The sequence below is a fragment of the Schistocerca serialis genome, chromosome 6, assembly GCF_023864345.2.
Source record: "Schistocerca serialis cubense isolate TAMUIC-IGC-003099 chromosome 6, iqSchSeri2.2, whole genome shotgun sequence".
NCBI classification, from domain to species: domain Eukaryota; kingdom Metazoa; phylum Arthropoda; class Insecta; order Orthoptera; family Acrididae; genus Schistocerca; species Schistocerca serialis.
In genome coordinates, this window is record NC_064643.1 from 739,120,870 (window position 1) to 739,147,332 (window position 26,463).

Genomic DNA, 26,463 nt, shown 5'->3' on the forward strand with positions numbered 1-26,463 from the left:
CATGGTGTATACCTTCGCCATCGCTTTGGCTGGAACTATTGCAAGGCCCAAAAGACTCAGTTCAAACTGAGGCACTCCACTGGCAATTTCTCTCTGTTCTCGGTGAGTTTTAGGGCTCAGAAACTGTCTATACAGATGGATCATTGGACGACGGTCATGTTGGCTTCACTTACATTGACGTTGGCCATACTGAACAGCCCTCCTAACAGGATGGCTGCAGTGATTTCACCGCATAGTTGGTTTCTATCTATCGCGCTCTTGACCATATCTGCTCCTGCATCTATCTGTAGTGACTCCTTAAGCAGCCTACAAGCTCTCGACCAGTGCTTCCCTTGACATCCATTGTTAATGACTATGCAGGAACTTCTTTATGCACTCTGCAACAGTGGACATTCAGCGACCTTCATTTGGACCCTAGGACATTTTGGGATACCTGGAAATGAACTGGCTGACCACCTGGCCAAATAGGCTACTAGTAAACCAATCCAGGAGACTGGCCTGCCAGAGACACATTTGCGATCTGGGCTACTGAATGGCACACCCTGAGTACACCAAATAAGCTCCTTGTTATCAAGGAGACAATGAATGTGTGGCTGTCATCCATGCAAGCCACTCGCAGGGAATCTGTGGTTTGCTGACTCAACATCAGCCACATGTGGCTAACACATGTTCACATCCTTTGTTACGAGAGCCCATCTCGGTGTTGCTGTGGCCACCATATGACTGTCGTCCACACGTTGTTGGACTGCCCAATTTTAGCCGCTCTGTAGCGGACTTTTAACCTTCCCAGCACCCTACCTATGACGTTGGGCAACAATGCCTCAACAACAGATATAGTTTTACGTTTTATTTATGAAGGGGGGTTTTATCATGCAATCTAAAGGTGGACATCTGGTTTTCTCTCCAAGGCGTCCACCCTCCCTCCATTTAGACTTTCTCACACCCTTTCTTTGCATGTGGTGTAGGGACACATGTAGAGACAGATGGGCTGGACATTTCAATGTGTTGCAAAGTGGCTGGCGCATCCTCTTTTATTCTTGTGATCAGTCAGCCCACACCATCTGCTCTTTGACCTTAATACCTTCCTCTGCATTTCCTTGTCGTGTACATTTTCCCCCTTTCTTGTTCGTTTTCTTCGTTTCCTCTTTAGGTTGGGTTCGCCAATCCTTTTACCCCCTTTCACTTTCACAAACTAATTTTGGGAGTTACATTGAGCCTTGTTTCTGTCACGAAAAGGGACTGATGACCCTGCAGTTTGACCCCTTTATAACCCAAGCCTACCAACTAACCAACTTGTCGTTTCTTCTCAGTTACCTTCTTTGTACCTTCGTTTTACTTTCCAAGTTCTGTGATTACCCATTTTAGAGGCCCATTTCCCTTCAATTATACTGTCAACTAAGCTATTCCTCATTGTTGTATCTACAGCCTTCTTCAAGCGTGCATCGTCATCCTTTAGTACTTCCTCGTCTCACTTCTTTGCGTATTGATTCTTCCTGACTAATCTCGTAAACTTATAAGTACTCTTCATCACTACTAAATTGTGATCTGAGTCTAAATCTGCTCATAGGTAAGCGTTATAATCCCATACCTGCTTTCGGAATCTCTGCCTAACCATGATGTAATCTACCTAAACTCTTTCTGTGTTACCCGGCCGTTTCCAAATACACATCCTAGTCTTGTGATTCTTCATCGGTATTCACTATTATTAGCTGAAATTTATTACAAAACTCAATTAATCTTTTTCCTCTCTAATTCTTTGTCCCCAGCCCATAGTCTCCTGTGACGTTTTCTTCTACTCTTTACCCTACAACTGCATTGAGTCCCTCCTGACTATTAGATTTCCGTCTCCTTTTACATACTACATTAACTTTTCAATATACTCACATACTTTCTCTATCTCTTCATTGTCAGCTTGCGACATCGGCATGTAGACATATAATGTTGTTGTCGGTGATGGTTTCCTGTTGAGTCTAATCAGACTTATCCTATCACTGAACTGTTCACAGCCTCTCACTCTCTGCCCTACTTTCCTATCCATAATGAATCCTACTCCCTTTATATCATTTGCTGCTGTTGATATTACACTTTACTCATCCGACCAGAAATCCTTGGGGGAGCGAGATGGCCATCCTGATTTAGGTTTTCCATGATTTCTCTAAAGCGCTTCAGGAAAAGTGCCGGGATGGTTCCTTTGAAAGGGCATGACCGATTTCTTTCCGAGCTTGTGCTCCATCTATAATAAGCTCATTTTCGATGGGACGTTTAATCTCATCCTCCTCCTCCTCCACAGATCCTTCTTATCTTTCCTTTTCACTTCACTGGCCACTGCTATATCTAGTTTAGGGCTTTGCGTTTCCCTTTTTCAGATTTGCTAGTTTCTGTACCACGTTCAAGTTTGTGACATTCTACGCCCAGATCTGTAGAACATTATCCTCTCGATAATTAATCAATATTAATCTTATGGTCACCTCCCCCTTGGCAGATCCGAACAGGCTATTGTTCCAGAACATTTTGCCATTGGAGAGATCACCTTGACGGTTTTTCCATTACAGGCACATGTCATGTGGATACACGTTACGTGTCTTTAATGCAGTGGTTTCCATTGCCTTCTGCATCCTCGTGCCGCTGATCATTGCTGAGTCTTCCACTTTTAGGGTCATTTTCCCACCACAAGGACAAGAGAGTGCAATGAAGCCTGGTCTGCACCTGCACTCACCATTGTCAGAATGAGGGTGACTCCTTATCTACATCTACATCTAAATCCATACTCCGCAAGCCACCTGACAGTGTGTGGCGGAGGGTACCTTGAGCACTTCGGTGCAGGTATGTTCTCGAAACTTTAACAAAAGATCGTACCGAGCTACTGAGCGTCTCCCCTGCAGAGTCTTCCACTGGAGTTTATCTATCATCTCCGTAACGCTTTCGCGATTACTAAATGATCCTGCAACGAAGCGCGCTGCTCTCCGTTGGATCTTCTCTATATCTTCTATCAACCCTATCTGGTACGGATCCCACACTGCTGAGCAGTATTCAAGCAGTGGGCGAACAAGCGTACTGTAACCTACTTCCTTTGCTTTCGGATTGCATTTCATTAGGATTCTTCCAATGAATCTCAGTCTGGCATCTCCTTTACCGACGATCAACTTTATATGATCATTCCATTTTAAATCACTCCTAATGCGTACTCCCAGATAATTTATGGAATTAACTGCTTCCAGTTGCTGACCTGCTATTTTGTTGCTAAATGATAAGGGATCTATCTTTCTATGTATTCGCAGCACATTACACATGTCTACATTGAGATTCAATTGCCCTTCCCTGCACTATGCGTCAATTCGCTGCAGATCCTCCTGCAATTTTCCATTGTTACAACCTCTCGATACACCACAGCATCATCTCCAAAAAGCCTCAGTGAACTTCCGATGTCATCCACCAGGTCATTTATGTATATTGTGAATAGCAACGGTCCTATGACACTCCCCTGCGGCACACCTGAAATCACTCTTACTTCGGAAGACTTCTCTCCATTGAGAATGACATGCTGCGTTCTGTTATCTAGGAACTCCTCAATCCAATCACACAATTGGTCTGATAGTCCATATGCTCTTACTTTGTTCATTAAAGAAATGTGGGGAACTGTATGGAATGCTTTGCGGAAGTCAAGAAACACGGCATCTACCTGTGAACCCGTGTCTATGGCCCTCTGAGTCTCGTGGACGAATAGCGCGAGCTGGGTTTCACATGACCGTCTTTTTCGAAACCCATGCTGATTCCTACAGAGTAGATTTCTACAGAAAAGTCATTATACTCGAACATAATACGTGTTCCAAAATTCTACAACTGATCGACGTTAGAGATATAGGTCTATAGTTCTGCACATCTGTTTGACGTCCCTTCTTGAAAACGGGGATGACCTGTGCCCTTTTCCAATCCTTTGGAACGCTACGCTCTTCTAGAGACCAACGGTACACCGCTGCAAGAAGGGGGGCAAGTTCCTTCACGAACTCTGTGTAAAATCGAACGGTATCCCATCAGGTCCAGAGGCCTTTTCTCTTTTGAGCAATTTTAATTGTATCTCTATCTCTCTGTCGTCTATTTCGATATCGACCATATTGTCATCTGTGCGACAATCTAGAGAAGAAACTACAGTGCAGTCTTCCTCTGTGAAACAACTTAGGAGAAGGACATTTAGTATTTCGGCCGTTAATCTGTCATCCTCTGTTTCAGTACCATTTTGGTCACAGACAGAGTGTCTGGACATTTTGTTTTGATGCACCTACCGCTTTGAAATAAGACCAAAATTTCTTAGGATTTTCTGCCAAGTCAGTACGTAGAACTTTACTTTCGAATTCATTGAACGCCTCTCGCATAGCCCTCCTCACAGTACATTTCGCTTCGCGTAACTTTTGTTTGTCTGCAAGGCTTCGGTTATGTTTATGTTTGCTGTGAAGTTCCCTTTGCTTCCGCAGCAGTTTTCTAACTCGGTTGTTGTACCACGGTGGCTCTTTTCCATCTCTTACGATCTTGCTGGGCACATACTCATCTAACTCATAATGTTCGATGGTTTTGAACTTTGTCCACTGATCCTCAACACTATCTGTACTTGAGACAAAACTTTTGTGTTGAGCCGTCAGGTACTCTGAAATCAGCTTTTTGTCACATTTGCTAAACAGAAAAATCTTCCTACCCTTTTTAATATTTCTATATACGGCTGAAATCATCGATGCCGTAACCGCTTTATGATCGCTGATCCCCTGTTCTGCGTTAACTGTTTCAAATAGTTCGGGTCTGTTTGTCACCAGAAGGTCTAATATGTTATCGCCGCAGTCCGGATTATTAATCAAAATCCAAGCGGTTTTCGAAGCCGACACCGACGACAGTTTGATTCTTTATCGAAGACGCTACCCCTACACCACTTTGGCATCCAGTGTGGCATATGTTGATCAGATGATATTCACCGAGTATCCCACGTTTGATGCTGCTCTTACTACTTATTTACTGACAACACAGTACTTCACGCGTCCTTGTATACTGGCAGTCCCGTCTCTCATATCATCTAGTGGTCAGTTCTGTATTACATAGGGTTGTCTGGATACATTGGATCAATTAGTGCACAGTGTTGTTGGCTTTAGAACGCTTCGGACCATTAAACTCACATTATTTGCGGACGTTACTGTATCCGGCACACGCAGAGGAACTAGCTCAACTTGTTTGATAGTTCCTCCACTCTCATCTCCTCCCGCCTCCCCACTGTCTCGACACCACTATCCTGGTCTGCAGTTCACACTGGAGCGAGAGAGCCCATGAACAGAAGCTACAGTTGTGAGGCCGGATCAACGTCGAGCCAGTGAACTTGCAATAAGCCAGTCTGCCGAGAGTATTGCCTCTCCCTAAGCTGCCGGCCTGACGGATTAACGGCAAGGCCTGTGAGGAAGTTGAAGGGAGAGCAGATGGGAACTGGTTAATGGAACACTAAATCATTTCCCTGAGCAACTCAGGATATTCTAGCAGGAATGTAAATAGACTTGTTTATCAGATCATTTGACTATGGAAAGTTAAAACACGTTGTAACCTCATTATAACGATTACTATTTGATGAATACCTTTTTTTCTGAAAGTATCTTTCTTATAAAAACCACGAGAAAATGCGTTATGGAAAGAGAAACCCTCGGTTAAAAAAAGGGCGTAGTTCCGGAATAGCCACTATTTTCTCTGCTCTTCAAAAAGCATATCACAGATGCAATATAGAAAATAAAAGAAATATTCACAAGTCGGAAAAATACCCAGCCCGAAGGATAGGGATGATGCAATTCAGTAATGACATTGATGTCATCTGCAAAAATGAGGAATAATTACAGGGTTGTATGAATTCCATGTTACAATCTACTGAGCACTTAAGATGGCTTCAGAGTAAACTAAAAATAGAAAAGTACAGCCGAGCACTAAAAATGAGTTTATCAGCAAAGCATACCATCCGAATTGTGTACTGAATAGTGAGGGAATTCGGCCACCTTGGAAGCAAAGTAAGGCACACCGGCCATTGCAAGGAAGAAACAAGAAATACGCTAGCACAGGAAATTGTATCATTACTCGCGAAATGTAATCTTCTAATGTGAAACATAGGCGTTATCTTGAGAAAGATTTTTTTGAGGATTTACGTCAAAATCACGGCTTGGGATGGTCGTGAATAAAGGCGTGTGGGACAAGCGAATAATATGTTAGAAATTTAGGCAACTACTTTCATGGTGCTAGATATAGGTGCAGAACCCAAATATTACTGGACAAGATAGAGTTTCGAATATATACAGTAAGAAAAGAATAGGTGTGTGGACGAAGAGATTTTCATAAAAGAGGAAGTGGAAAAGTGAATCCAGGCAGGTGACTATATTTGATATTTCTCTTCTTGCAGCTCACCACTACCCTCTCCCCCCCCCCCCCCCCCCCCAATCCAAAGAAAAGAAATTTTCTCTCATCAAGAAAAACTGTACCGTTGTGTCACCTCTTACAGTATTGATACTAGTTCGGGTAGGTCTGTGTTTACGCACCAGGCCGCCTATCCTGTTATGGAGGACATAGAAATAGGCTTTCCTGACTTTGAAGAGCTACTGAAAGACTTTTAAACAAATGGGACTCCACGTACTGATGGACTCCCAATTCATCTGCATCTACATCTACGTTGATACACTGCAAATCACATTTAAGTGCCTGGCAGAGGGTTCATTGAACCACCTTCGCAATTCTCTATTATTCCAATCTCGTATAGCGCGCGGAAAGAATGAACACCTATATACACTCCTGGAAATGGAAAAAAGAACACATTGACACCGGTGTGTCAGACCCACCATACTTGCTCCGGACACTGCGAGAGGGCTGTACAAGCAATGATCACACGCACGGCACAGCGGACACACCAGGAACCGCGGTGTTGGCCGTCGAATGGCGCTAGCTGCGCAGCATTTGTGCACCGCCGCCGTCAGTGTCAGCCAGTTTGCCGTGGCATACGGAGCTCCATCGCAGTCTTTAACACTGGTAGCATGCCGCGACAGCGTGGACGTGAACCGTATGTGCAGTTGACGGACTTTGAGCGAGGGCGTATAGTGGGCATGCGGGAGGCCGGGTGGACGTACCGCCGAATTGCTCAACACGTGGGGCGTGAGGTCTCCACAGTACATCGATGTTGTCGCCAGTGGTCGGCGGAAGGTGCACGTGCCCGTCGACCTGGGACCGGACCGCAGCGACGCACGGATGCACGCCAAGACCGTAGGATCCTACGCAGTGCCGTAGGGGACCGCACCGCCACTTCCCAGCAAATTAGGGACACTGTTGCTCCTGGGGTATCGGCGAGGACCATTCGCAACCGTCTCCATTAAGCTGGGCTACGGTCCCGTACACCGTTAGGCCGTCTTCCGCTCAAGCCCCAACATCGTGGAGCCCGCCTCCAGTGGTGTCGCGACAGGCGTGAATGGAGGGACGAATGGAGACGTGTCGTCTTCAGCGATGAGAGTCGCTTCTGCCTTGGTGCCAATGATGGTCGTATGCGTGTTTGGCGCCGTGCAGGTGAGCGCCACAATCAGGACTCCATACGACCGAGGCACACAGGGCCAACACCCGGCATCATGGTGTGGGGAGCGATCTCCTACACTGGCCGTACACCACTGGTGATCGTCGAGGGGACACTGAATAGTGCACGGTACATCCAAACCGTCATCGAACCCATCGTTCTACCATTCCTAGACCGGCAAGGGAACTTGCTGTTCCAACAGGACAATGCACGTCCGCATGTATCCCGTGCCACCCAACGTGCTCTAGAAGGTGTAAGTCAACTACCCTGGCCAGCAAGATCTCCGGATCTGTCCCCCATTGAGCATGTTTGGTACTGGACGAAGCGTCGTCTCACGCGGTCTGCACGTCCAGCACGAACGCTGGTCCAACTGAGGCGCCAGGTGGAAATGGCATGGCAAGCCATTCCACAGGACTACATCCAGCATCTCTACGATCGTCTCCATGGGAGAATAGCAGCCTGCATTGCTGCGAAAGGTGGATATACACTGTACTAGTGCCGACATTGTGCATGCTCTGTTGCCTGTGTCTATGTGCCTGTGGTTCTGTCAGTGTGATCATGTGATGTATCTGACCCCAGGAATGTGTCAATAAAGTTTCCCCTTCCTGGGACAATGAATTCACGGTGTTCTTATTTCAATTTCCAGGAGTGTATATCCGTACGAGCTCTGATTTCCCTTATTTTATCTTGGTGATCGTTCTGCCCTATGTAGGTCAATGTCAACAAAATGAGCTATGATTTCCCTTATTTTATCTTGGTGATCGTTCCGCCCTATGTAGGTCGATGTCAACAAAATATTCTCGCATTCGGAGGAGAAAGTAGGCTATTGGAATTCCGTGAGAAGATTCCGTCGCAACGAAAAACGCCTTTCTTTTAATGATTTCCAGCCCAAATCCTGTATCACTTCTGTGACATTCTCTCCCATATTTCGCGGTAATACAATTCGGTTATACAGAGAGTACTCTTCGGCATTGGCCCATTTCTCAGCTTGCATTTATCACGAACCTTTCGTCCAGCGGAAATTTCCAAACAACAAGAAATAAGACCAGTGACTTCTGTATATTAGAAGGGCAAAAAATCGGACCCGAAAACTCGCAGACCGATAACCTTAATTTTTGGTTGCTGCAGAATTCACTATGTTCTAAGTTCGATTAAAATAAAATTCCTTGCGTTTCTGTCCATAGATCAGCACGCAATTACAAACTCTCGCTCGTGCGAAACTCACATTTCCTCTTCTCGTACTATAACTAGCGAAGCATAGAAGATAAACAGCAAGATCCTTCCTTCTTCCTATATTTCTAGGATGCTATATAAAAGATCTAACGGATGAGGTGAGCTGCAAATTACGGCAGTTGCTGAAGACGCTGTATTTTGCGGGGCAGTGCCGTCATTGGCTGACTGTTGGAGGATACAGGGTGACTTGGACAGGATTTATATCAGGTGTGATGAAAGGGAGCCTCCTCTAATAGTAGAAAACTGTAACTTGCCTAATCCTGAAATAGTGTCTAGGTGGTGAGCTAGTTGACGCAGTCACATCGATTAAATACCTGTGTATAACGTTGCAAAGCGGTATGAGATGCAATGAGCACGAAGGACGGGTTCTTTGTTTTTGAGACTCATCAGTCTTTCAACTGGTTTGATGTGACCTGCCACGAATTTCCTCTCATGTGTCAACATCTCCATCTCAACCTACGATCCCAGTTACTTGCTGGATGTATTCCTCTCTCTGTCTGCCTCTGGAATCTTTACTCTCTATACCTCCCTCAACTGCAATGGATGTTATTCCCAGTTGCCTTGCCGGTCGGTGTGGCCGTGGGGTTCTAGGCGCTTCAGTCTGGAACCGCGTGACCGCTACGGTTGCAGGTTCGAATCCTGCCTCGGGCATGGATGTGTGTGATGTCCTTAGGTTAGTTAGCTTTAAGTAGTTCTAAGTTCTAGGGGACTGATGACTACAGATGTTAAGTCCCATAGTGCTCGGAGCCATTTCATAATCATTTGAACCCAGATGCCTTAAGAGATGTCCTACTACACTGAACCTTCTTCTAGTCAGCGGTTTCCACGTATTCCTCTCCTCACCGAGTCTCTAGAGAACCCCCTCACTCCTTAGCTTATCAGACAAGGTAATTTTCAACATTCCTCTAAAACCACGTCTCAACTTCTTTGATTATACTCTGGTCTGGTTTTCCTACGGTACAATGCCGTGTTCCAAACGTACATTCTCAGAAATTTCTTCCTCAAATTAAAGCCTATGCTCTATACGAGTAGACTACTTTTGGCCAGGAATTCATTTCTTTTCCAGCGACAGTCTGCTTTTGATGTCCTCTTTGCACCGTAGGTCATGGGTCATTTTGCTGCCTAGGTAGCAAAATTCTTTAAGTTCATTTACTTTGTGATTACCAAGCCTGATGTTAAGCTTCTCGCTGTTCGCATTTCTGCTACTTCTCATTATTTCCGCCTTTCTCCAATTTACTGTCAACCCATATTAGTAGACTGTTCATTGCATTCATCAGATCCCGTAATTACGCTTCACTTTCACTGAGGATAGCAATGTCATCAGCGAATCTTACCATTGACATCCTTTCACCTTGAATTTTAATTCCACTCCTTAACATTTATTTTCTTTCCTTCATTGTTTCTTCGATATTGAACAGTATTGACGAAAGTTTGCATCCCTGTCTTACACCATCTTTAACCCGAGCGTTTAGTTATTGGTCTTGTACTCTTATTGTTCCTTCATGGGACTTGAACATGTTGTATATTACCCGTCTTTCGCTTGAGCTTACCTCTGTTTCCCTCAGAATCTGGAACATCGTGTACTGTTTGACATTGTCAAACACTTTTTTCAAGTCAAAAAATCTGATGAATGTATCTTGATTTTCTTTAGTCTCGCTTCCATTATTAAACGCAACGTCAGAACTGCCTCTCTGCTGCCTTCATCTTTCCTAGAACCAAACTGATCGATCGTCAATTAACAGGTCCTCTATTTTCTTTTCCATTCTTCTGTATATTATACTTGTCACTAACTTGGACGCGTGAGCTGTTAAGCTGATTGTGCGATAATACTGGCACTTGTCGTCCCTCGCAATCTTCGGAATTGTGTGGATGATGTGTTATCCGAGGGTCAGATAGTACGTACACCCTGTAATAGAACGTGAATAGTAGTTTTGTTGCCACTTCCTACTTTGATTTTGGTGATTTAAATGGAATGTTATCTATCCCTTACGCCATATTGGATATTACGTCTTCTAAAACTCTTTTAAGTTTTGATACTAATACTGAATCTCCTATCTCTTCTGTGTCGACTCCTGCCTCTTCTTCAGTCACAACATTAGACAAGTCTTTCTCCTCATAGAAGCCTTTAATGCACTCTCTTCACCTATATGCTCTCTCCTCTGGAGATAACGGTGAAATTACCATCGCACTCTTGCTTCTAATTTCACTGGAGGTCGATTTCATTTCTCTATACATTGAGTTGTGATATCTCGACCGTGATATCTTTTTCAATTTCTTCACATTTTTATACAGCCTTTTGGCCTTACCTTCCTTGTACTTTCTATTTATTTCCTTAGCTTCCCTACACTTGCTATTTATTTGATTCCTAAGAGATTATTACTCCTGTATTCCTGAATTTCCCTGGTAATTTTTTTACCTTCTCCTTTCATCGATCAACTGAAGTATGTGTTTTGTTACTCATGATTTCTTCCCCATTACCTTCTTCTTTTTTCTTCTATGTTTTTTCTTTCCAACTTGTGTTACCCCCATTATTAGAGTTGCCCATTCCACTTCAACTGAACTGCTTACGGAGCTGTCCCTCATCACAGTACCTATACCCTCACTTCAAGTGTACCACTTTATTGTTTAGTACTTCCGTATCCCACTTCTTTGCACAATGCGTCATCCTCACTAGTCTCTTAAACGTCAGCTTATTCTTCATTACTACTGCATTCTGATCTCAGACAATACCTGCGCCTCGGTATGTCTTACAATCCAGTATCTGATATCGGAATCTCTGTCTAACCATGAAGTAACTGAAATCTTCCCGTATCACCCGGCCAAGTGTAACACTTCCTCTTGCGATTCTTGAACAGAGTATTCGCTATAACCAGCTGAAATTTATTGCGGAACGCTAATAGTCTTTCTCCTCTCTCTTTCCTAGAACCAAAGTCACATTCTCCCGTAACCATTTCCTCTACTCCCTCCCCTACAACCGCTTTCCAGTCCCCCATGCCTATTAGATTTTCATCGCCCTTTAAATACCGAATTATCATTTCAGTATCATTAAGTACTATTTCTTCGACTTGTGGCGTCGGGATGCATACCTGAAATATCGTTGTTGGTATTGGTTTGCTGTCGATTCTGATGGGAACAGCACTATTACTAAACTGTTGATAGTAACTCACTCTTTGCCTTACCTTCCTACTAATAATAAATCTTACACTCTTTATATGATTTTACGCTGCTTTTGACATTACCGTATATTGATCCGACCACATATCTTTGTCTTCTCCGACAGTAGTGCAGAAAATTTGCCTATTGATGATCGTTGTGGGTATTCTGGGGAAGTGTAGCTTATTTATAAAAGAGACCGCATTAGCGAAGCCAGTTCTAGAGTAATGTTCGATAATTCAGAATTCATACCACGTTGGATTTAAGGAAGACACCAAACCTATTCATAGACGACTTCTAAACTTGTTATCAGTAGGTTTGATTTACACACAAGCATCACAGCTATGTTTCGGGAAACGAAATGGTAATCCTTATAAGTCGTTGGAGTGATATGTGCTACCAATGACTTTCCTCATTATTAGTGTACATGTTCCTATAAATGTAATAACTGAGTAACATGAAAAATACTTCAGTTTTACTAGACTACTGAAATCTGAATTTGTTATGGTGTGCAGAGACTGGAGGCATCCACTGCCGAAAGGGGGGGGGGGGGGGGGGATCGCGGATGCCGCGTCATAATGGGGGGCTTCAGAGCTCGACTAAGGCTAAGGAAAGTTATTGGAAAGGCAGCGGAGGAATAATCAAAGCACTAACTAAAAGCTAGGCGCCATTTCAAAGGGCAGACACCTCTTAGAAACAAACTGGTGGATGAGTCCAAGGAATGGACGACCAAGGAAAGAAAAATACACACCAGAAAAACACGCTTAATTAGAGCAATGAATAAGGGAATAAGGGAGAATTATTTCAGAAAGTGTTCCAGATGAGTTTTCACTGGAGGAAGCAGTGCAAAACATGCAGGAACAATTTATGAAAGTAGTTACTAAAGTGGATTGTCTGACGTTACAGAAGCCCAAAAAGTTATAAGTAGATGTTACAGGTTATTGTATAGGAGAGAACGCGTCAGAGCTTGACTGAGGTAGGGCATACGTGAGGTGGCAGTACACTGTAGTTACATCATAAATTATGTTTTTGTTCATTTCATGTTAAACAAGTCTGAATACATACAGTCAGGTAGATACCACTTTTAATTGGTGTTCCAAAGTATATTATCTTTTATTTCCGCAGATTAGTTTCTACTTTCTTTAGTTCCATACGAATGCCTTTCAGATTGTCGATGTATTCATGCAAGGTTAAATTATATTCACATACGGTAGCTCAGAATAAGCACATATGGATCACAAGTAAGGGCAAATAGGTTTAATAGTTCGAGGGTATGCAGGTGGACTATAAGTAAGCAGCAGCCGAAGGTAGGTCTGTGTTGTAACTATTGCACACATATCTGTTAGGCCGCCATTTACTATCGTACGTACGTCGGAGTCTTTGACATTACATTGCAGAAGTGAGTTTCTTGTTGTTTCTTGTTCTTGGTAAAATAAAGTTTATCATTATTCGCTCTTGCTCAATGAGACCATAATTAGCATTTAATACATTGTACTAATTCTTCTCCCCTTCTGTGAATACCACCAAAGGTCAAATAATAATTTTCTTCTTCTTCTCCTTCTGGTGGATACAATTGCGATTTGCTGCCAGTTGTTGTTTAATTCTGTCCCGTTTCATATTTGCATTCCTCGATGCCCTCTCGTCTCCCCTTTCCTTCTTTCTTTTTGTAGAACCTGTTTTCCAGTTGTGTCTGTTACGATAGTGCACTTCCATGTCTTTCTTTCACTGTTGCTCTCTTTCGTTGGTCTACCTTCATGAAAGGGCGAATGTGCTTAATGGAAAAACGTTTCTCTACTGAAGTTCTTGGAATAGTATTGATAGCATTCGCCACATTCTCTCAGTCAGCCAACGAATCTGAAATTTATTTCTTCGTGAACGGCCTATAGGTCACAAAAGACGCAGAAAACTCAAATTTTTGCAATGTGTCAGATTCCTTTTCTGAGAATCCTGTAATAGTGCTTGCTGGTGTCAAAGGGGTGAGAAGTTCCTTGCTTAAAGTGGAAAGCAAATCATATTTGCGACCGGTAACAGTAAACTTGTTGTTTCATTTAATATTTTAATATCTTTTCTGGATTTGCTTTTAATCAGGCAGCGATTCCCTTCCAGCACACCTGCTTCAAAAAATCGTAAACGCTTACATCTAGGGGCTGTAATCTGAGAGAACAGTGGGGAGGAAACGACAAATGCATTACACCGTCCTTCATACATTTATTGAGGGGTTCCGTGATGAAATGGGACGACTGATTGTCGAGCTGTAGCTGGTCTGGTTCAGCTCATAGAATGATCTAGAAATGTTAAAAAAGTTTTCTTCACAATCCATCCAGAACATGTGGCAGCACCGCTGCATTCTGTTGGCCCGTCATGGAAAAGTTATACTGTTAAATTTTTCCTTGGAAAAATTGTCATGAGTGAAATGGAAGCTGCTACTGATACTACTTCTCTCCTTCCCACACCTTTCTGCGCAGTTATCTTGTTTGTCTTTGACAATGTAGTTACACCCGTTTCATCCGCGTTCCAGATGCTGGAAAAAGGAGAATTATGACGAGAATAAACATCTCGTAGCTTTTGGAAAAATATCCCGAACACTTTTTTATTAAATGCTGTCGTTCTTCCCAGACTTATGCTTTCAGGTTTACTGATGAAAACATCATTCTTTCTTACTAAACATCATGAAAGTCAATAGGCTCTATATGTCACGAAGATAACAGCAATTTCAAGTTAATATGATATATGTTCTTTCAGTCTTTTTCGAATTTGGGTGTGGCAGGAGGCGTGCTATTGTATTCCTTGCAGTTTGAATGACTAGTTTGTCCCGATGACTCAGTGGTCACATTATCTGTCTAGGAAGCAGGAGACCCAGGTTCGAATGCCATTGCGGCCAAATTTTCAACTTTCTGCATTGATTGCAATCGATCTACTGTTGCGCCCAATGTCTGTATTTCCTTTGTGTTTTAATACCCCAGGTACCAAAGTTTTCGTACTTCCTCTTTCGTCAATCCGCACGTAATTCCACTAGATGTCGTGATAGAATCCCTGAGCATTGTTTCGCGACTGAAAATATTTTCATGTGCTTAGAGTACCTACAAGTAACATTCCTGTCTGTTTCCTTTCTCTGTTTAATGAATCGAAAGAAGGTAGAGTAACAAATATTAAATTAGTTTGTAGTTTTGTAGAACAATCGCCCTTTCCTCCGTTTTCCATAACCAAAGTGGCTGCTCTCTGCATCGCATCTAAAAGTGTCAAACCTATTCCTGTATGCATTTGTACTACACGGTGTTGCTACATGCCCCATAAAACACAAGTAAACTTCCCAACAACCACTTTAAACTAAAATCAGTTAGTATATTGTTAAACTACAAAATGGAACTATTTACCTCTTGTGAAATTTAATCTATATCATCGAACCTCTTAGTATATGTACAACGTCTTTGAAACTATGAACAGTTACTCGCAAATAACGATTTCGATCAAAGAACGATAACACAAATAAGAAAGTCTTCTAGGACCAACTCAGACCATCACAGTGTAGATAATAACACAGTTGAAGGCGCCCCCATACAGTGGCAACACCTGATAAGATACTTCATAAAAAAATACAGATGTTTCAGTATTCACCTGTTGCAACGTGCTTTCCTCTCCCCTGTACCAGTGCATATATACTACTGGAATAATTAGTCTGTGAAGTTCTGTATTGCAGATTTTTCACTCCAGTTAAATTCCAGTTGACAAAAAACGTTAATTACACATCTAGGGGAAATAAACTGTGTCCCACATTCGCGTATGGCCGACAAACAGCAAAGACTTTTGCTGTTGAACGTATAATAGAGTAATAAATCCGTTGTGATTTCTCCAAACGTATTAGGGATATAGAAAGCTTTACCAAAAGTCACAGCTGGCGATTGTTTGCCTGACCGTTTTAACGGCAGAAGTGGAATGTGAATCAGACATTAGCACTTCAGCCAGAGACAGATAAGTGCGGATTTTCGGTTCTAAGAGTGTCTGTTCGCGAATACAGCCAGTGAGCGTGGTGAGACGACTGGGTGACAATGGGTGACTGATGGAGTTATTTACTAAATGTGGTGCGTGTATGGAGATGAAACAATGGTAGAGCCCTATAGCAATATTACAACAGATCAAATCAACGTTGATGCACTTGTGCCAAATCAGAATAACCCATTGCCTGTGGCTCCTGATGGTACTCGGTCAATGAGTGATTCAATGACGGAGCAAGCGTTTTCAGACGTCCAGACTTATGGGAAAATTGTCTTAATGTTCTCATTAGTAGATAAACTGAGTAATCTCAAGTCCGAATGGCAAAAGAACAATGAGGAGTTGTCAGTAATTTAGTTAAGACAATGTCAACGTAAAAATCGAGATAGGGGGCACGGGAAAACTTTTTGCAACAGAAACGTAAAATTAGAAATCATAAGTATAAGAAAATCATCGAAAACGAGTCAGCCCAATATAAAGTGTAATAAGAAGCACATATCGAATCGCAGCTACAAAATTTTATTTCAAAGGCACGCACAGAACTGTGTTTGGTGAGACAAATCTATGTAACACACACTAAAGTGTCTGAGCTGCTGCCCATAAAGGACAGGCAGAAAATGAAACCCTAATCCATTTACAGAGAAAGTAGAATTAATGAAAGTGGTATAAAGGAGGTGGTCAACAAAGAATTAACTAATATGACTAATACTGTTGTGGAAGATCAACAGCCGGCCGGGGTGGCCGAGCAGTTCTAGGCGCTACAGTCTGGAACCACGCGACCGCTACGGTCGCAGGTTCGAATCCTGCCTCGGGCATGGATGTGTGTAATGTCCTTAGGTTAGTTAGGTTTAAGTAGTTCTAAGTCCTAGGGGACTGATGACCTCAGCAGTTAAGTCCAATAGTGCTCAGAGCCATTTGAACCAACTGAAGATCAACATGTTAATTTCAACAGTCGTGTAACAGAAATGAGCCACATGCTGGACGCTGAATGAAAAAGAGCGTTAGTCGTTTCACGAGGGGCAGCTTGCGCATAACCATATTATTGGCAAGAGATTGCTCAGGGTGAACTAGAGATTCTGAAGTTGTCGCAACGTGTAGCATAACATTCACCCGTTACCTCAGCAGAGGCGGCTTTCATTCAGAGTGGAAAATCGAATTATTTCCACCCTCAGCGTAACATACACACAAATTACTTGACACAACGACTCATGGTGGTGTTACCATAGTCGTGGTAGACACAAAAAAAATGTCTTTCATGGATGAACATTTTAGGGACTACACAATTTGCTGCGTTAATGCGTTAGTGACACAGCAATTACTTCTAATGGTTTAATTGAGTTCAAAGTAAATGGGTTTCCGAAACTAGATTTATTGGCAGATAGCGGGAGTGAAAGTATGTAACAGCCAGATGATACAACTATGAAGGATCTTTTTAAGTATTGGTCGCAGAGAATGAAATATGTTGACAAGTTTATGGCGACAGAATTGTTTGTCAAGAATACAGAGCGCATGCTTTCATTGTATATTAAGAGAGAGTTGGTTCCAGTCATACTTGATAACCATAAAAATGACGTCCGGGTCCTCAAAGGGGTCGAAAGATTGCTTGGAAATGAGGGTGCTAATATCAACGTGTAGACAAGAACGGATGGTGGTAGGGAGGTGCATGTTATTGGAAGTCGCGGGGGCGGCAAAACTTCCAAATTTGGCAACCAAAGAGAAGCTATCATGAGGAGTCGAAATATGGTACTCAATACATACCACAAGACCAATTAAACTAGACAGTGCATTGGTATGGGATCGACCTAAGGCAAGGAGAGCTGAAGTCTCACTTTGCGAAAAACTTGGCCAAAGTAAAACACAGTTTCACCACGGAACCTACGAAGGCGGAGTGACGTCAAACGTGACCTTAGTGGCTTGAGGCAGACGAAGCCTTTGAAGATAGGTCTGCTAAATGGACAGGTTCTGAGATTGCTGGGGTATTCCAGCTGTGCAGTACCGAGACGCCTCTGGCCCAAAAAGTTGGGGAGGGGGACACGTGATTCGTGCCCGTAATGGGCGACGTGATGCATGACTGCCACAGAGGTAGTTTGATACGCCTGACATTATTGACACGCTTCGAGCCAATGAGACTTGTGGCACTAATAGGTTATTTACAAAACAGGAACTGAAAGTAGCAGGAAAAGCAGAGAATAATCACTCGCTGAGTTGGCTTCTGAGGAGAACGTGGCAGAGAGAACAGTTGAAAATATTTCTGAAGCACAGACTAATGAATAAGTAAATCAATGAAAAGGGAGAACAACGCATCTGCCAACAAGTGACATTATCTATAAATTCGTATTCGGTGGCTTGATAATGAATTTCCCTGAGACAGAGAAGTTGCTGTCCATGCATCAGGACGGCTTTAGAAAGCATCGCTCCTGCGAAACGCAACCCGCCCTTTTTTCGCATGATACCTTGCGAACCGTGGATGAAGGGTATTAGACTTCCGGGAAGCGTTTGACTCGGTGCCCCACTACAGATTCATAAGTAAGGTACGAGCATATGGGATTGGTTCCCAAGTATGTGAGTGGCTCGAAGACTTCTTAAGTAATAGAACCCAGTACGTTGTCCTCGATGGTGAGTGTTCATCCGAGGTGAGGTATCATCTACAATGCCCCAGGGAAGTGTGGTAGGTCCGCAGTTGTTTTCTATCTACATGAATGATCTTTTCGGTAAGGTGGATAGCAATGTGCGGCTGTTTGCTGATGATGCTGTTGTGTACGGGAAGGTGTCGTCGTTGAGTGACTGTAGGAGGATAAAAGGTGGCTTGGACAGGATTTGTGATTGGTGTAAAGAATGGCAGCTAACTCTAAGTATAGATTAATGTAAATTAATGCAGATGAATAGGAAAAGGAAACCCGTAATGTTTGAATATTCCATTAGTAATGTAGCGCTTGACACAGTCATGTCGATTAACTATTTGGGCGTAACACTGAAGAGCGATATGATGTGGGACAAGCATGTAATGGCAGTTTTCGGGAAGGCGGATAGTCGTCTTCGGTTCATTGGTAGAATTTTGGGAAGATGTGGTTTACCAGTAAAGGAGACCGCTTATAAAACGCTAACACGACCTATTCTTGAGTACTGCTCGAGCGTTTGGGATCCCTATCAGGTCGGATTGAGGGAGGACACAGAAGCAATTCAGAGGCGGGCTGCTAGACTTGTTACTAGTAGGTTTGATCATCATGCGAGTGTAACGGAAATCTTCAGGAACTCGGGTGGGAGTCTCTGGAGGAAAGGAGGCGTTCTTTCCGTGAATCGCTACTGAGGAAATTTAGAGAACCAGCATTTGAGGCTGACTGCAGGACAATTTTGCTGCTGCCAACTTATATTTCGCGGAATGGCCACAGAGATGAGATAAGAGAGATTAGGGCTCGTACAGAGGCATATAGGCAGTCATTTTTCCCTCGTTCTGTTTGGGAGTGGAACAGGGAGAGAAGATGCTAGTTGTGGTACGAGGTACCTTCCTCCACGCACGGTATGGTGGATTGCGGAGTATGTATTTAGACGTAGATGTAGAAGCATTACTTTTAGACTCGCAGGCTGAGGGGTGTTATCTGCAATGTGATGGGTGCCGAAAGTAGCTACTTTTAATCCTATTGCAATGGTGTTAGTAGTAGATTGGAGACTGAATTTCTCATAAATACAGGTTCAGAGATCGCCAAGATTTCGCAAGAATATTTCGAAGCATCGCTAATCGAAACACATATACTTCTACTGCATATAAAGTGTTAAGATATATGGAGTAACGCGCACGTTCTCAAAGGAATTTCGGCATGAAGAACTTCAACATAAAGTGGTGCTTCATATATATATATATAGGGAGAGAGAGAGAGAGAGAGAGAGAGAGAGAGAGAGAGAGAGAGAGAGAGAGAGAGAAGCTTGGTGAAGGAATCAATTAAGGCTGACAAAATTTTCACTATAAACACAAAAAGAATGGCAACGGCAAACTGGTAATGCAGCCAGCGAAACTGAAGTGTATCTAGCCCAAAACGAACTATTTATAATGTGGTGAAGTAATTGACAGTCCTCAGGCATCACTACAAGGCCATTTTCTGAAGTCTGTGAAACTAGCCCACGGTTGCTGAAGAGATACACTTATTGGAGTTAGAAGGCAGTGGTGCAACGACACAAGAGGTGACATCATCGCAGCAAGTGAGGAGAACAGTAGGACCCTCCTCTGTCCCATTATTATCATTAGACTTCATTACTGATGGGAGTAGAGTTGTACGGATGTCGAGACTTCCTCTAATTTCGCCTCTAAATGACATACCGTTCATACAAACACCTGTGGTTAAATGCAGTGAGATAACGAAAGTCAAGCGATAGCGATATGTACATATGCAGATAGCATCGTGTTCGAAATATATAAAAAGGCAGTGAATTTGCGGAGCTGCCTTTTGTATTCAGTTCATTCATGTGGAAAAGGTTCTCGAAGACAACTAACAGACTTTGAACGCGGAATAGTTGTTAGAGCTAGATGCACAGGCAATTTCGTAACGAAGTTGCCGGCGGCCTTCACTTAGCGACAGAGAGCAGTGGCGTTTCCGTTGTTGTCAGTGCTAATAGACAAGCAACACTGCCTAAAATAACCACAGAACTCAATGTGGGCCATGCGACGAACGAATTTTATAATGTTTGTTTCTGTGTCTAATATATGGAAGTGTAAGTTATTTTTTGTACACACATGTACAGTTTTTTGTCATTGTAAAATCTGTCGGTACCCGGGAAAAGATAAAGGGCCATATGTGAAATTAGTAAGCAATGTTCAGCTAAGCAGTAGCTAAGTGATGAAGACCTTGTAGATAAGGGCAATGGTGTGGTAGTTTACGCTAAAAATTTGAAGAAAGTAAGAAAATCAGAAAAATAAGGTCTCCAGAAGTTTCAAAACTCGTTTCGGTAGGATCGGATGGGGTAGTGATACGTACAATAACTGACGGTACACATTGTTGTTTACTTGTTTTTGCAACAATAAGAATTGTGCAACAGGAGGAAGAGGCTAGAACTGACGGTGTATAGGTGTGGTCGATTATTTAAGAGAGTTTAATGAAACATAGTTTTAATTATTTACTGGTCAGAAGTTTTGGTAGTCCACGGGGGCCAGAGGCATCCATTTTAGGATGCCACGTCATCACAGTGCTGTTCAGTACGCATCTACGGGAACTTTACAGAAAGCCAGTGGATGAATGCGAAAGGTGTAAACTAAAAGTTAGACGGACTTTGAGAGGGCACGCACCCCTTGGCAACAAGCAGGTGGAGTAAGAGGAATGGATGACTAGGAAAAATTACAAAGAAATTATAATACTAAGAATTGAAGAAGAATTACTTCGAAAAGCGTTCTCTAAGAGCTTCTGCTGGAGGAACCAATGTATGGAAATGCAATTTTGATACACTCAAAAGTTACAAATATGACTGACAGGCCAATGTGTAGAAGAGAATGCGACTGATCTTGGCTGAAGTACAACCTACGTCACATGGCACTCAACTATCATCGTCTCATAAACTTTTTTTGTTGCCAGGTTAGTTTTGAAAACTGCCAGCATTCAAGTCACACGATTTCTTCAAAAAAGAATTTACGCTAGCCCGTGGCCGTTACAAGACATCCATCAGCGAGAATCTATAGCAGCGCACAGTTTGATTAGTAGCAACGTCCAGCTTACCGACATTTGGTTGACGCATGAATTGACATAAGCTTTTTCCGGTCAACCTACTTCCATCAAAGCCTGCATAGATTGTCACCAAAGCATGTTTAGTATTAGCACAATGAACTGTCTTCCATGCACCGCACTGTGACTTGTGAAATACTTATGCAGATGTAGATGTAGATTGTAGCGAGAGATGTGGTAGAGTGGATTAGGCAAAGGCCTCAAAATCCAGAGGGCAGTGATTAACATCTCCACCCCTTTATGACTGTGTCAGTCATCTGCGTTTTCAAAAAATGTTTCCGGCAATTTCGGGGATCCAAACACCTGTAGTATTGTAAACAAATAGTAAATTTTGAGTAACTTGGTATGCAAATAGTGCATAAATTGCTGAAATTGACGCTATTTCAGTAGTATGAATTTGTAGTCGAATAGCAGGAGCGGTAATCTGATCTACTGCTTGAATTGAAGGGACTAAGTGAGGCTGCGTGGCTGAGTCACTGGACGTGTTGCAACACCATAGCTTACACATTACATATCTTTTGTTGATTCGTTTTGCTTTCTGTTTTGTTCAAAACTCCATCGTTGAGCATCGTTAATTAATCTATGATTAATTCGGTACAGTGTAAAAATGTGTACTTTTTTCTTTGTAGAAACTCTGATGTCCTGGTTTAATCACATTTAATGTGTTGTCTTTATTATTTAAATTCTTTGCCTCATTTGGAGGGGAGAAAACTTACTGTATATAACTGTAATTTTGTATGAATATTTTTTTTTGTATAAATACCAATATGTGTAACAGATCTATTTTATTTAATATGTTTGTTTGCTGTTATGTAATTGCTGATCCTCACTTTGGGTTCTTGGTTATTTTGCATGTAAAAGGTGGTGTGGTTCCCCTCGGGAACGGAACTGTGTAGCGCGCGGAAAATGTGGTGGGCATGGATAGAAATGTGGAAACAAGAGTCAGTCGGAGACAAGCTACTGAACCGATAACAGCTCATGTGAAGGTTGTGATTGATGCTGGTGCCGAGAGGGGCTTTTAGTGACGCTTTAATATGCGTTAAAGCCTCGGATGAAAGGAGTAATATGCTGGAAATACTCTGAAATTAATATCTATTTTCGCCACCAAGAAATGACAGAGCCCAGCTTGTCTATCTGCACCTCCATCCAGCAACATGCATTCGCCGCCACATTGCGCAATCACTGAAAAGAGGCCAGGAAATAGTAGAATTGTACAGTGAAGGATCAGCTCATTGGATGTTTCAGTGTGTTCAAATATAAGGTAAATTATACCTGAACTCTTGTATCTATCCTGATTTTTTTATCCTCAGTCACTTATCCAGTTAGGATCCTTCCCATCTTAAAGTGCTTACCGAATATCCCCACTGAACGAATATCAAAGCCCAAGGGTGTTATATTAAAAAGCATCTTTAAACCATTAATAGTTCGGTTAAAATTAATGTGGATAAAGAATGTGCCATGGTAACCGTTTGTTGAAGTAAATTTTGCAGTCAAAGTTGTTGCTCAAAAATCTATGGGTTGTCAAAGAATTATCGAAAATATGGCAGCAGATAAATTAAGTTAGGTATTAAAACGACTTGCTCTTATTTCAAAACTAACAGAATACTTACTCATACTAAGGCTACAAAATTTTGTTTATTAATGAAAAATATTTCTTGTTGTCCACTGTACCAGGTGAGTCAATGCCTGATGCTTTATTTTAACCTGAGTCTTACTGCAGTAACAGGTCAAATTACTGATGATAGTTATGTTTGCTAAAATAAGGATGTCATGTGTATAGGAAAGTGAATGTCATTAGTGTAATAGGACCTACAGTTTGTTTATTGCGCTCACTAGTAGGAAACATTTGATAGATAGACCGTTTGTTAAGATTGCAGTAACTGCTTTCGGTCATAGATCAGCGAGAAAGTGTCTGTCAGGGCATTTCATTTAAATTTAATTCTAAGTAGAAAGGTGTTTAGCTGAGAGACACTTAACCTACGTCCAATTTGTGATTCTCTGGTGACTATTAATAGTAATATTGTTGGAACCATCCTGTTTGAGAATGCACTGAAGACAATAGTGTGTGTCAGTATCTGTTGTACTGACGCAATAGTTTGTTCAGCTCTGACTATCAGCTTCAGCCTTAACATTAACATATACTTGTGCTAGAGTGCATTGCACTCTCGTGTGGCAAAGTATAGGTTGTGTTTGTCCATTAAAGTTATTCACATCCATTTTCTTGAATAGGAATACTACTCATTCATATGCCTAATTAGGCTGGCGACCGTTTTCTTTATCGTTTGTACAGTGTGGGTAGGTAAATTTTCTTTGTTCCTGTTTAAGCATTTACGTAATCCTGACCTTCCCTTCCTATAAGCCACTTCCGTTAGATACATCACGGTCAACATAACAAAATTCCTTCCAGAGGGTAACACTGCTCTGCTTCTTTATACTATAATTGCTTTGACTAATAACTTAGTGATACAATTTGCCTCCAATTCAGAGGTTATGTTATTACAGTAGCGGATGGTAGTGTTATACGTGGCTTATCCGTGACAGGACTATTTTGTTCCGTTAGGACAGAGTGCGTAGTAAACAAAAATTGTTAAATAGATAGCACAAGCTATGTAAAAGAACTGCGAGTGTTAAATTGTACGCAGCAGAACAAACGCGCGACGTGGCGCGATTTTTAGCACACAGGACTCGTGTTAAGGAAGACGACGATTAGAAACAACATCCAGCGATCCATTTAGGTATTACGTGACTTCGCAAAATCGCTCGAAGCAAATGCTCTGTTGGTTCGTTTGAATGGACACGGCCGATTTCCTTCCTCATCCTTGAAACCTTCGAGCATCGACTCAGCCTCTAGTGACCTAGTTGTCTACATGATGTTAAATCCTAATCTTTCTTCCTTCTTTCCTCCCATGACCGTTAAAAGAAAATATATCAAGGAAAAACTCAAAGTATCGGGCTGGCTTGGCACTTTGTGCATCTCTTTACAAGGGCGTCCGGGCTTTGAAACAGTGATACTGGAGATCCATTGCCATTCCCCATAAAAACCTCAAAACTGTATTCATTGACCATTTGTAACACAAACAACAAATAAATAGATGCGAGGTATATGATGTTTTTCCTGTTACGAGGCAAATTTTCTCCATTTTGTATATGTTAACATATATTATGAAGGTAATATGTAACATCAGTAAATTACTCTTATTCAAAGGGTAATATGGAAAATTTCTTTTAAAAAATTATTATCATAGCCCGATTAAAATTACTTGATAGTTGACACTTCACGCACTGAAACTGGCTTCCTCCAATGAGAACTCTCAAAGTCATGCCCGAATTGTTCACTGTGGCCAAATAACCACAAATCTTTTTCAGTTACATTCCAGTTCCTTGACTGGCATCCTTTCTTTTTGTATTTGGGTCCCGGATCCTGAATCTGGCCCTTTAATTTCGTATTTCATCAGACACGAGAACCACAATACAGAGAACCACAGAACCCACACACACACACACACACACACACACACACACACACACACACATAACGATGTTAACGGTATACATGCATTTCGTTCACAGCAATAACCGTACGCTACTAGAGCCTTCCACATAAGACGCGGTTCAACGAGTCATGTACAGTTATTATAATCACATAGATCGGTTTACACTACAAAAGTTTCGCACAACATTACATAAACGTAGATTTTTGAAGGCTACATCTGATCGTCCCTAACCGAATATTAGACTCATACCGTCCATATTTGGCACCTTACAGTGTGATAGCATAGTGGTTAACGCCTTAGCTTTTCATACAGAAGGTCGTAAGTTCGAAACTCTTGAAACACGGAGCAATTCTTTTGTTTCTATGTCTAATTAACTGATTTAATTGTAATTTGTTTACAATTTATAATGGTTTGCTGCGTGATTTTCACTGCCTTATTGACCCTTTTACCTGCCCTTATTTTTTTTCGTATCATTCTTTACGTTACAAATGACGAGGTTGTGGCTAGAGTAGAACATGAGTTTAAATTCACGATAACGAAGTACGTCAGTATTGTCACTCATCACTTAAAATCAGCTGCCGACAGAGCATCTCGCGATTGCGAAATACGTCAGGGCGGTCGCTTCCACCATTGCTCCACGTTACAAATTAACAGCATTTGTGAAATGACCCGACGTATTATGTGTATTTAAAAAAAAAAATAACTAGACGCTATTTTTGACCTTTGTTATTGTCATGGTCCCTTCGTTCAGACATTCATTCCATCAAAAAACACACAATAACATCCAAAGTTGTTGAGATTACAGCTTAATAAGTAATTCAACTGCAATGAGCATACCACACAACTACTGTAACTTAGTTTCTACACCTGTGTTTACATTTAACTTTCGCGTTATCGTGCAGCCTCTGTGGTACAACTGCAATGATCGATGTACGTACTCATGAAGTCGATTTAGGTTTATTCACGTCACTATGACGTAGCGTTACGTCACTATGACGTAGGGCTCTCCTCACCTGGCGTGAGATGAATGCTACCCTCGAGAGAGAGAGAGAGAGAGAGAGAGAGAGACAGACAGACAGACAGAGAGAGAGAGAGAGAGAGAGAGAGAGAGAGAGAGAGACAAGGATATTTGTCATTACTTTGTGGTGGTCAACGCTCACATAATTATTTTTAGTGTATGAAGTCTTTGTTCTTGTTAAGAAGTATTTTTGATTAGGAGTTTTCATTCTTATGATGTAGAAATCGACGTCATTGCGAGATTTTGAAGGAAATTGTGTTCTACATCTGTCCATAAGCCAGTGAACAGATAATTCATGTATCGAGAAGA